The following is a 10,085-nucleotide window of genomic DNA, read 5'->3' on the forward strand; positions in this document are numbered from 1 at the left end:
ACCAATGAATAACACTGAGTAAAAAATGTGAAGTTCATATCCATAATATAACCTAATGTACATCAATTATATGTGTTTGCTTATACATATGGAGATACCTTGAAGTAATGTTTACAATTTGAATTCGACCTTATTTTCCCTTTTCAAATTCTTTTTGTTTTTAAAAAATCTTTTCACAATTGCTCTACTTATCTAGATGCTGCCTCACAGAGCATTAACAGTGAAAGTTTGTAGCCCCTGCAAGAGAGGTCTGCAAGTGAACACCTAATCCAAGGAATGAGCTTTGTTTTCTTATTCTTCTTCAATTGGTCACATTGTGTCTGAACTGACCAAATACACATTTTGTACACTCATTTAATATCCATATTCCCTAAAAGTCTTCCACATATGGTATCTTTGTGACTCAAGTAAAATTGGCATTCATGTGCTCCTTGCTGTTGCCCCACAACTGTTGGAGTGTTTTTAATAACCTTCTGCAAAAGTCCTTCCTCTCTAAAGTTTCTCTGAGAGAATCCATTTATGAGTGTAGTTGAAGTGGTTTTTTTGAGCGTCATAGCTCTCAGGCATCATCACTCATCCTGAGTTTGTGCAGCTACTTGGAAGCCACTGATGCTGTGAGAAACAATTGAGTTTCTTATTACAGCAGCTCATGTTCTATTACCTTACAGAATTTTTAGAAAAACTGTGTTTTATGGTTTTTATTTATGTGTTGTTACTTTCTTAAGTCACAAGACTATGGGAATGAATAGAAACAAATTCAAAAAAGAAATCATGTATACTTAGCTTTACTCCTCCATGCCCATGATTAAAACTTGGTTAATAAGCATCACTAGTCTACCTGACTTCTCGCTAATATTGGAATAAGTTATGGCCTCAATGGCTCCCTGCCCTCCAGGCAAATTCACTCCTAGCTACCCATATCAAGATTCTCCGTGAAAGGTCGAATCATTACTTAAGTGAAAGCTCAGAGCTCAGGTGTCTAATAAACAAACTAAAAGGTAGAAAGGTAAAATGATTTACTCAAAGATACACAGTGACAAAGTTTAGGACAACACTTAACCTACTGTGTTATTTTTCCCATTTGTGACATTTTTGTAACCTTACAAAACTATAATAGGATACACAGCTTTAGAAATGCAAACAAGCTTTGCAAGCACAGTCTTTTTGAAATGAATAATTCCCATTATATTTTCAACAGAACAAGCATGATTATTTCTAAAAATAATCTAAGAGGAAGAACATATATATTATTCAAGTATCTCCCCACATCATTCCCCTAAAATGGATTTAGTGAATATCAATAATTGTGTTTACTTTATTTTAGAGTTTTATATTTTTAGAAATGCAACACTTTTTCTGTATATGAAAGAAAATTCTGAAAAAATATATAAAAACATTTTAAAATGTCCATAATTCCATCACACAGAATCTTGATGGACATTTCATAGCATGTTTTTGTCAAGTGATTGCCTGTGCAATCTTAACTGATAAATTTTTCTGTACCATTAAACATTTTCCAAACATTATTGAATATGCAATTTTTCTATTGAGATTACTATTTTCAAGAATTATTTTAAGAAGGATATCTAACTATTCCTATCTATTAATTTATTTGTAAATTTTTTTCTCACATTGTCTATCAATTATGTGGCATTTTTGATATGTAGAAGATCTTAATTTTTGTGCAGCATAATTTAATGACCTGTTTTTTCATGCCTCTATGCAGAGAATGACCTTTCCATGCTTCAGTAAGGCAAATATTTACATAGCTTTTCTACTAGTCTTTTTAAGTATGCTTTTTTTTTTCCTTTGGTTTGCTAGAATTTCTTTCTAAATCTATGATATTATTTTGCAGTATATTGTGACTTAATGTTTAACTATTTTTCCCCTGATTCATTAATCAGCTATTTCAGGATCATATCTTAATTAACCTATTATTTGTTTAATAATTAGAAAGACCAATTTTACCATTGGATGTACATTTATGTATACAAATATATGCATAAAAGCACCAACCCCAGGATTCAGAGTACCAGCCAAAGAAATCCTCCCCCGGCAGGGCGCGGTGGCTCATGCCTGTAATCCCAGTACTTTGGAAGGCCGAGGAGGGCGGATCACCTGAGGTCAGGAGTTCAGACAAGCCTGGCCAACATGGTGAAACCCCGTCTCTACTAAAAATACAAAAAAGTAGCCGCGTGTGGTGGCACGCACCTGTAGTCCCAGCTACTGGGGAGACTGAAGCCAGGGAATCGCTTGAACCCGGGAGGCGGAGGTTGCAGGGAGCCTAGATCGCACGGCTGCACTCCAGGAGCCTGACTGACAGAGTGAGACTCTGTCCAAGGAAAGTTCTCCCCTTCACCTTTGGTATCCTTGCTGCCCTCTCTTTCACTTCTCCAACTCAGAAAACCAAAGGTGACTCCAGGTGGAAAAGAAGAAGCGGACCCAACTTTCTCATTCCTCCCTCTGCCACCACCTCCCCACTGCAGCTTCCCACTCTGAATTCCATGCTGAGGAAGGGGGAATGTTTACTTTTCATTATTATTTGAAATTGTGATTCTTAAACTTGATAATAGTCTTAATTATGAATTGAGGCTCCTCTGGGAATGAGTCCACAGAATTTTCTAAGAATAACTTTAAAATTAAGAAACTTTCTAATATACTTTCTAAAATTATGAAACTTTCCCTGCTGTCAAGGGCAGCGAAATGTAACTCCAAGTGGCTTTAAAGGAAAGTGCAATGAAAAAGTAGGTGCTTTTTTATTTTTATAGCAGCTGATTCTGTATTAAATTCTACTCTTTTAACGTAATGGATACATAAATGTAAGGAAGATAGACTGCATATATACATACATTGATAAACTGTGTATACAGTTTCTGGCTATCAGGTGTGAATGTGTGTGCATGTTTGGTTTTGTGTGCATCAGTTTCCCTTTCGTAAAATCTAAATATATTTTTAGAAAATTGAAATAATGTCATTTCTGAGATTGAGATCAATATCTGCCTTCTAGAATAAAAATTAAAATGACCTTGGGCAGAACTTGCCTTTCTCTACTAGGACCATTTGGTCTATCTACCTTTCGTAAGGTAACTACCTAGTTTTATATCACATGGAAGTTAGTGCTCACACAATGGACGTGTAGTACTGGTAGGAAAATCAGTTTTCAGCACTGAGAAGAGTGAAGGATTATGGTATAATGGGAGATATAAAGGAAACTTAACCCTTTTTGTAATCCCAGGATGATAAAATCAACATAAATGGTGGTAATATTTGTATGTTCACTAAACGGATATTTCTATACACATAGAAATAAATGTATACATCCAGTGGTTCTTAAACTTAATACTGTAGATAAGAATCTATCTCAGTACAGAGCATACCAACTAAGTTGAGAAAAAGCTATAGATGTCTGCATAATATATACAAAGTATTTGAAATTAAAAGAACTACAAAGAACCCAACAAATAGAAAAATCAAATATAAATGGCCTCTAAACATATGAAAATATGTCTAAACATATTTTAAACAAAATATGCATGAAGTAAAACTATGCTAATATAGTAGGTCGTCTAATAACATTGCTTCATTCAATGTTGTTTCTTTATAAGCATTCTAGAAAGTAAAATTGATTTTCAGCTGGGGCCACTGTCTGTGTGGAGTCTGCCAGTTCTCTGCCTGTCTGTGTGGGTTTTTTCTGGGGAGTCCAGTTTCCTCCACACCCCAAAGATCTTGACATTGGGTGAATTGATGCATCTACAGGATCCCGTTCAGAGCCAGTGTGGGTGTGGATGTGAGTGTGCCCTGCAGTGTGATGGCGTCCTGGCCAGGATTGGCTCCCACTCTGCACCCTTACCTGCCAGGACAGGATCTGGTCACCCCCACCGAGAACTGGGAAAAATGGGCAAATCATTATCTTACTTGTTTTTATTAATCTTTCTTAAATGCATGTATAGCTGAAATTTATTTCAATGTTTAATATTAGGAATGTTTTGGTCTTTATTTAGAAGTTCGGTGACATTTTTGTGACCAGAAATATGTCATAGGAACTTAACTCCTGTTTATATCAATTAGCCTAGGGTAAAATTGGTTTTTGTTCATTATGTGTCATTTTGCCTAAAGTAAAAGTTACCAAGAACTTATTGATGAGGTTAAGTGACGATTTACTACATACCACTTCTCACTTATCAAATGATGAAATAATCTAAAAGTTTGATAAACTCTATTGGTGAAGCCATAGGCAGACACCTATACGTAGTTGATGGAGAATGTAAACTATTTAACCTCTATGAGTATCAAACTTAAAATTGTGCATAATGTTTTTAATATTATTTATAACATCAGAATATTAAAATCAAAACAGATGTCTACCAATAGAAGACAAGTTAGGACATATGCATACGATGGAGTTTGATGCTGTTCTAAAGAGTAATGATGGTTCAGTTGAAGGTGCTGTATTTGCTCACTCTTTCTGTTCCTCTCCATTAGAGCCACGCATACTACCTGCTTCTAGTCAGCCATCTTGGCCATTAGTGGTAGTGTAAATTAGTTCAACTGTTGTGGAAGACAGTGTGGCCATTCTTCAAAGACCTAAAGACAGAAATACATTTCAACCCAGCAATCCCATTACTGAGTATGTATTCAAAGGACTATAAATGGTTCTGTTATAAAGATACATGCACACATATGTTCATTGCAGCACTATTTAGAATAGCAAAATCATGGAATCAACCTAAATGTCCATCAATAATAGACTGCATAAAGAAAATGTGGTACATATACACCATGAAATACTACGCAGCCATAAACAGAACGAGATCATATCCTTTGTCAGGATATGCATAGAACTGGAGGTTATTATGCTTAGCAAACCAACACAGGAACGGAAAGCCAAGTATCACATGTTCTCACTTATAAATGGCAGAAGAAAGATGACAACACTCGGACAGATACAGGGAAACAAAACACATGGGACCCACCGGCGGTTGGGAGGAGAAAAAGGATTAGGAAAAATAACTAATGGGTACTAGGCTTAGTGATGAAATAATCTGTACAAAAAATCTCCGTGACACAAGTTTACCTAAATAACAAACCTGCACATGCACCTGTGAACTTTAAATAAATTTTTTTAAAAAGATAATGAAGGAGTTTTCTGTTCCAATGTGAAAAACTATCTAAAACATTGAAAAACTAATAAGCATGACAGAGTACATAACATGGCATGTTTGGTGTAAAGTAGAAAATTTAAATGCTGTATTTATTTGTTCTTTTATATGCATAAATAACATTTGAAAATATATATGTGAGGTTATGGCAGTTATTATTTATGGGAGGTGGGTGGGAATTTGCAGGATAGAGAATAGAAATAAGATGTGCCTTTTAATGAAGTTTATAGTTTTTTAAATCATATATAATATAATTATTATATTAAATAATAATATAAATATATTAATTAATTTATATAATTAATTTAAATATAATTATTATATTATATTTATAATAAGTTAATGTATAATAACATAACAACATGAAAGAAGAAAGGGATTAAAGAAGAAAATTACAAAGAAAAAAAACCACACCATATAAATTTCAAGAAACAGCTGGCAGAATAAAACCGGAATAGAGAAATTTTCTCTCCCAACACTTACATGAATACTTAAAAAAACTGTAAAAAAGTACATAGATAAAATCTCAATTCATTTCCCTCAGAGATAGGTAGGACCAAATACCCCTTGAAAAATGGTTGTCAAGGAAAAGAACGCAAGGTTCTAGTACAGTATGACCGCATTCCCAGTGTTTCCTGGAAGTAGCATTTCAAAGAGAAGATTCTTCAACATGATATTGAGAATGTAGACTTTCATCCCAGTGTTTGGAAAAAAAAAAAAAAAACTTGAACAAAATGAGATTTTGAACACAAACCTGAGAAAAAATTGAAGAATCCTAAGAGTAGCAGGTCCTACATACCACCATGGATATCAGCTGAGATTGAAGGAAACATCAGATGTACCTTTTATCTTTCATCAGAATTTGTTGTAAATAAGAAATATTGGGAGTTAGGGCATTAAGGTTTCAGCACTAAATAGTGTATCTTGACTATTCATCCACCAGGCTTTGCCATTTTTTTAGAGACTGAGCTAAAGATCACAGAATAGGATGCACCCCTAATCAGGTGGAACAGACCTTTAAAGAAAGATTAGAAGAAATTAGAGCAGAGCCCAAGTCCTTTTTCCTTGCCAAGGGCAGTTTCATCTGATCTCTCTTTCTCTTTCCCCAAGGTTCACATTCTCAGCCTCTGAATATTGCCTACAAATAATTACAAGTCTTCAAGCTGTAGCCAAGAATCTTCCCAGATGATCCAGAAAGAGTGCCAAATAGATTTTATCCGTACAATTCCAGAACAAGTTAAAGCTTTTGACAAAGCTCCACGAAACAAGCCCGAGCAAAATGAAAAGAATTGGTAACTACGCAAATGCACTAGAGAGGGGAGAGAGGGGGAGAAATTGGCTAGGGGGTGGGGGGAACAAGAAGTAGAAAAAACACATGAAAAAATTTTAGAAAAAATGTAAGGAACAGAAGTAGGTCCCCTTGTGAGCACTATAAAAGCATGTTTTCAGTAAGACTTGGATAGCTAAGAAAAGAGGATAAAATAATAGAATAAAAATAATGATTAACAGGATTATAGAAATACCTTAAGAATGAAAGCAACACTCTTGCACATGTACTTAATAAATTAATTAGAAACAAGAAGAGGAAAAACATTCTTGACGAAACTTTTACTTATATGGAAAGGCTTAGGTTAACTGCATACACATAGGAGGAAAATACACAGAGATTTAAGAGGTAAGATGTTTATTGATAGGAAGAAAAACAGTTGTAACAATTTAAGCAAAATTGGTGTCACTGAAATGGAGACATCAGTAAGTGCAGTGGGGAAAAGCACTTAGAAAGACAGTAGATGAAAATTCCCTAAAATAAAGAGAAAAGTTAATTTATTATTTGAAATGGAGTATTTTCTTCCAAGAAATACTAATGTAGAATACTAGATATTGTGGAAGATCCTGCTCAATTCACTAAAACATTATATATGTATGTACGTATATCTTCAAGCCTCCTGACAAACTAAGAAATACTGTAAAGCTGTTTCAAAAAGTCTGGCCTCAGACTCTATTAGAAAACATTAACACAGGGTTTTCTATATGCATTTCAGGAATTGTTCTAAGTATTGCAATCATTATCAGTGACATTTAGTGACATGATATAAAGCAACTACAATTATTAAACATAGAATTCAGAGAGGAAAAACCTTATTTCATAATTTTAACTACCAAAATCATAATTCAAGTATAAAGGCAAGACTTGGACAATTTTTAAGTAAGAAAGTTGGGGGACTATAGCAATCTGAGCCCTTCTGGAAAATTCATGTTGATGATAAAATCTGGCTAATCAAGAGATGAATTAAAATAAAATACTGAAAATTGGAGAAGCTTTGGGGGAAAAAACTGATGATAATTATTGAATCGATTAAAATTTTGACAAATATTTAACAGTAAGAATTTTGTTGAAATTGCAGAAATCTTAAATGTCCTAAAAGACACTCATGATAATATAATCAATAAAAGGTAGGAGAAGGAAGAGTAGACAGAGTGCATGATCCCTAAGCTCCTTACTTCCTATATCAAGCACATTTTTTGAATTTTTCAAAAAGTGGAAGCATGAAATTAAAGGGAAAAACTCGATTCTAACATTTTTATATTTTTCATAATGTTTTCCTCCATCCTTTGGTTTGAAGTTCAGGGTTTCCTGAACTTCAAATTCAGTTTGTCTATCCCATGAGACTAAAAAAAAGAACTTCAAATTTTTATTAAAATAGTACATAATGAATTTACAAGTAAAAAACAACCTTATTAAAAAGTTGACAAAGGACATGAACAGTTTTCAAAAGAAGACAAACACCTGGACAACAAGCATATGGAAAACTGCTCAACATCACTAATCATTAGAGAAATGCAAATCCAAACCATAATAAGGTGCCATCTCACAGCAGTCACACTTGCTATTGTTAAAAATTAAAAAAAAAAAAAAAGAACAGATACTGATGAGGTTGTGGATAAAAACGAATGTTTATACACTGCTAGTGGGAATGTAAATTAGTTCAGCCATTGTGGAAAGCAGTTTAGTAATTTCTCAAAGAACTGAGAATTACCATTGGACCCAGCAACCCATTATTGGGCATGTACCTAAAGGAATACAAGTCATTCTGCTATAAAGACACATGTATGTTCACTGAAACACTATTCACAATATCAAAGACATATAATCAACCTAAATGTTCATCAGTGATAGACTAGATAAAGAAAATGTGGTACATAAACAGTATGGAATACTATACAACCATAAAAAAGAATTAAATCATGTCTTTGCAACAACATGGATGGTGCTGGAGGCCATTATACTAAGCAAACTAACACAGGAACAGAAAACCAAATTTCATATGTTTTCACTTATAAGGGACGGTAAACATTGAGCACACATGGTCACAAAGAAGGGAACAATAGACATTGGAGCCTACTTGAGAGTGGAGAGTGGGAGGAGAGCGAGGATTGAAAATCTATTAATACCTATTGGGTACTATGCTGATTAGCTGAATGACTAAATAATCTGTGTACCAAACCCTGGCCACATACAATTTACATATGTAATGAACCTCCATATCTACCCCTGAACCTAAAATAAAAGTTAAAGAAAGATCACAATATTATAAAATCAATGCTATACAGCTGGAATATACATCCTATGTATATTTATGTATATTTGTCATTCTTCCTTTCTGCCTTTCTGTTAGTCTATCTCTTCTTGTATACTAATGCTCAGAAAATACTTCTAAAGATGTGTACAAATGCTAATTCTAGTTATTTTATTGTAGTGGAATTTGAAGTCTTTTTCACATCTTTTTTGTAATTTCTTGGAATTGTTTGAATTTTGTTTGAAGAACTTATATTTTTAAAATAAAAATAATGAAACCATTATTTACAAGGAAAACAAAGATAATATCTTACTATATGTCAGGAGAGTTTCAGGACTGTGATCACATTTTAAAAGAAAATATTAAACTATGCAACAGATAGCATCCTTGCAATGAAAGAGTCATTTTCTTGATTTTCTCAAAAAACAGGAGCTATCTGTGACTAAAAATAACACTTAATTTGACATCGTTGATGTTTCTGAGACAGTAAAGTAAGCTCTTCTAACTAGTCTTTTCACTTACAAAATTGGGATTGTGGTTATGGAGATTTCCTCAAAGTTTGTTTTTGAGCAGAAACATGTAAGTACGGATTTTAAAAAGAACTGAGAGATCAACAAGCCTCATTTTAGGGATGGGCAAATTAAGGCCTGGAGAAGCTAAGTGACGTTTAACAAGACTCATGACTGAGTTAACTGAACAGCCGAATGCTGTGGTCTGAATGTTTGTATCCTGCCCAAATTTGTGTGTTGAAATTATATCCCCCAAGGTGATGGTAGTGAGAGGTGGGGTATTTGCGAGGTGATTGGATCATGTGGGCAGAACCTCATAATCAACATGAGTGCCCTTTTAAAAGAGGCCCCAGAGAGTTTTCTTGCCCTTCCACCATGTGAAGACAAAGCGAGAAGACTCCATCTGGGCCCGGTGTGGTACCTCACGCCTGTAATCCCAGTGCTTTGGGAGGCTAAGGAAGATGGATCACCTGAGCTCAGGAGTTAGAGACCAACCTGAGCAACATGGTGAAATCCTGTCTCTACCAAAAATAGCTGGGTGTGGTGGTACATGCCTGTAATCCCATCTACTGAGGCAGGAGAATTGCCTGCACCTGGGAGGCAGAGGTTGCAGTGAGCTGAGATTATAACACTGCACTTCAGCCTGGGTGACAGAGTGAGACTCTGTCTCCAAAAAATAAAAGGACTCCATCTAGATGGAACAGGCCCTCAGCAGAGACAGAATCTTCTAGCATTTTGATTTTGGACTCCCCAGTGTCCAGAACTGAGGGAAATAAATGCCTGTTGTTTATAAGTCACCTAGTTTATAGTATTTTTGTTATAGCAGTAAATGAACTAAG

Source organism: Chlorocebus sabaeus, chromosome 4, assembly GCF_047675955.1.
Source record: "Chlorocebus sabaeus isolate Y175 chromosome 4, mChlSab1.0.hap1, whole genome shotgun sequence".
Taxonomy (NCBI): domain Eukaryota; kingdom Metazoa; phylum Chordata; class Mammalia; order Primates; family Cercopithecidae; genus Chlorocebus; species Chlorocebus sabaeus.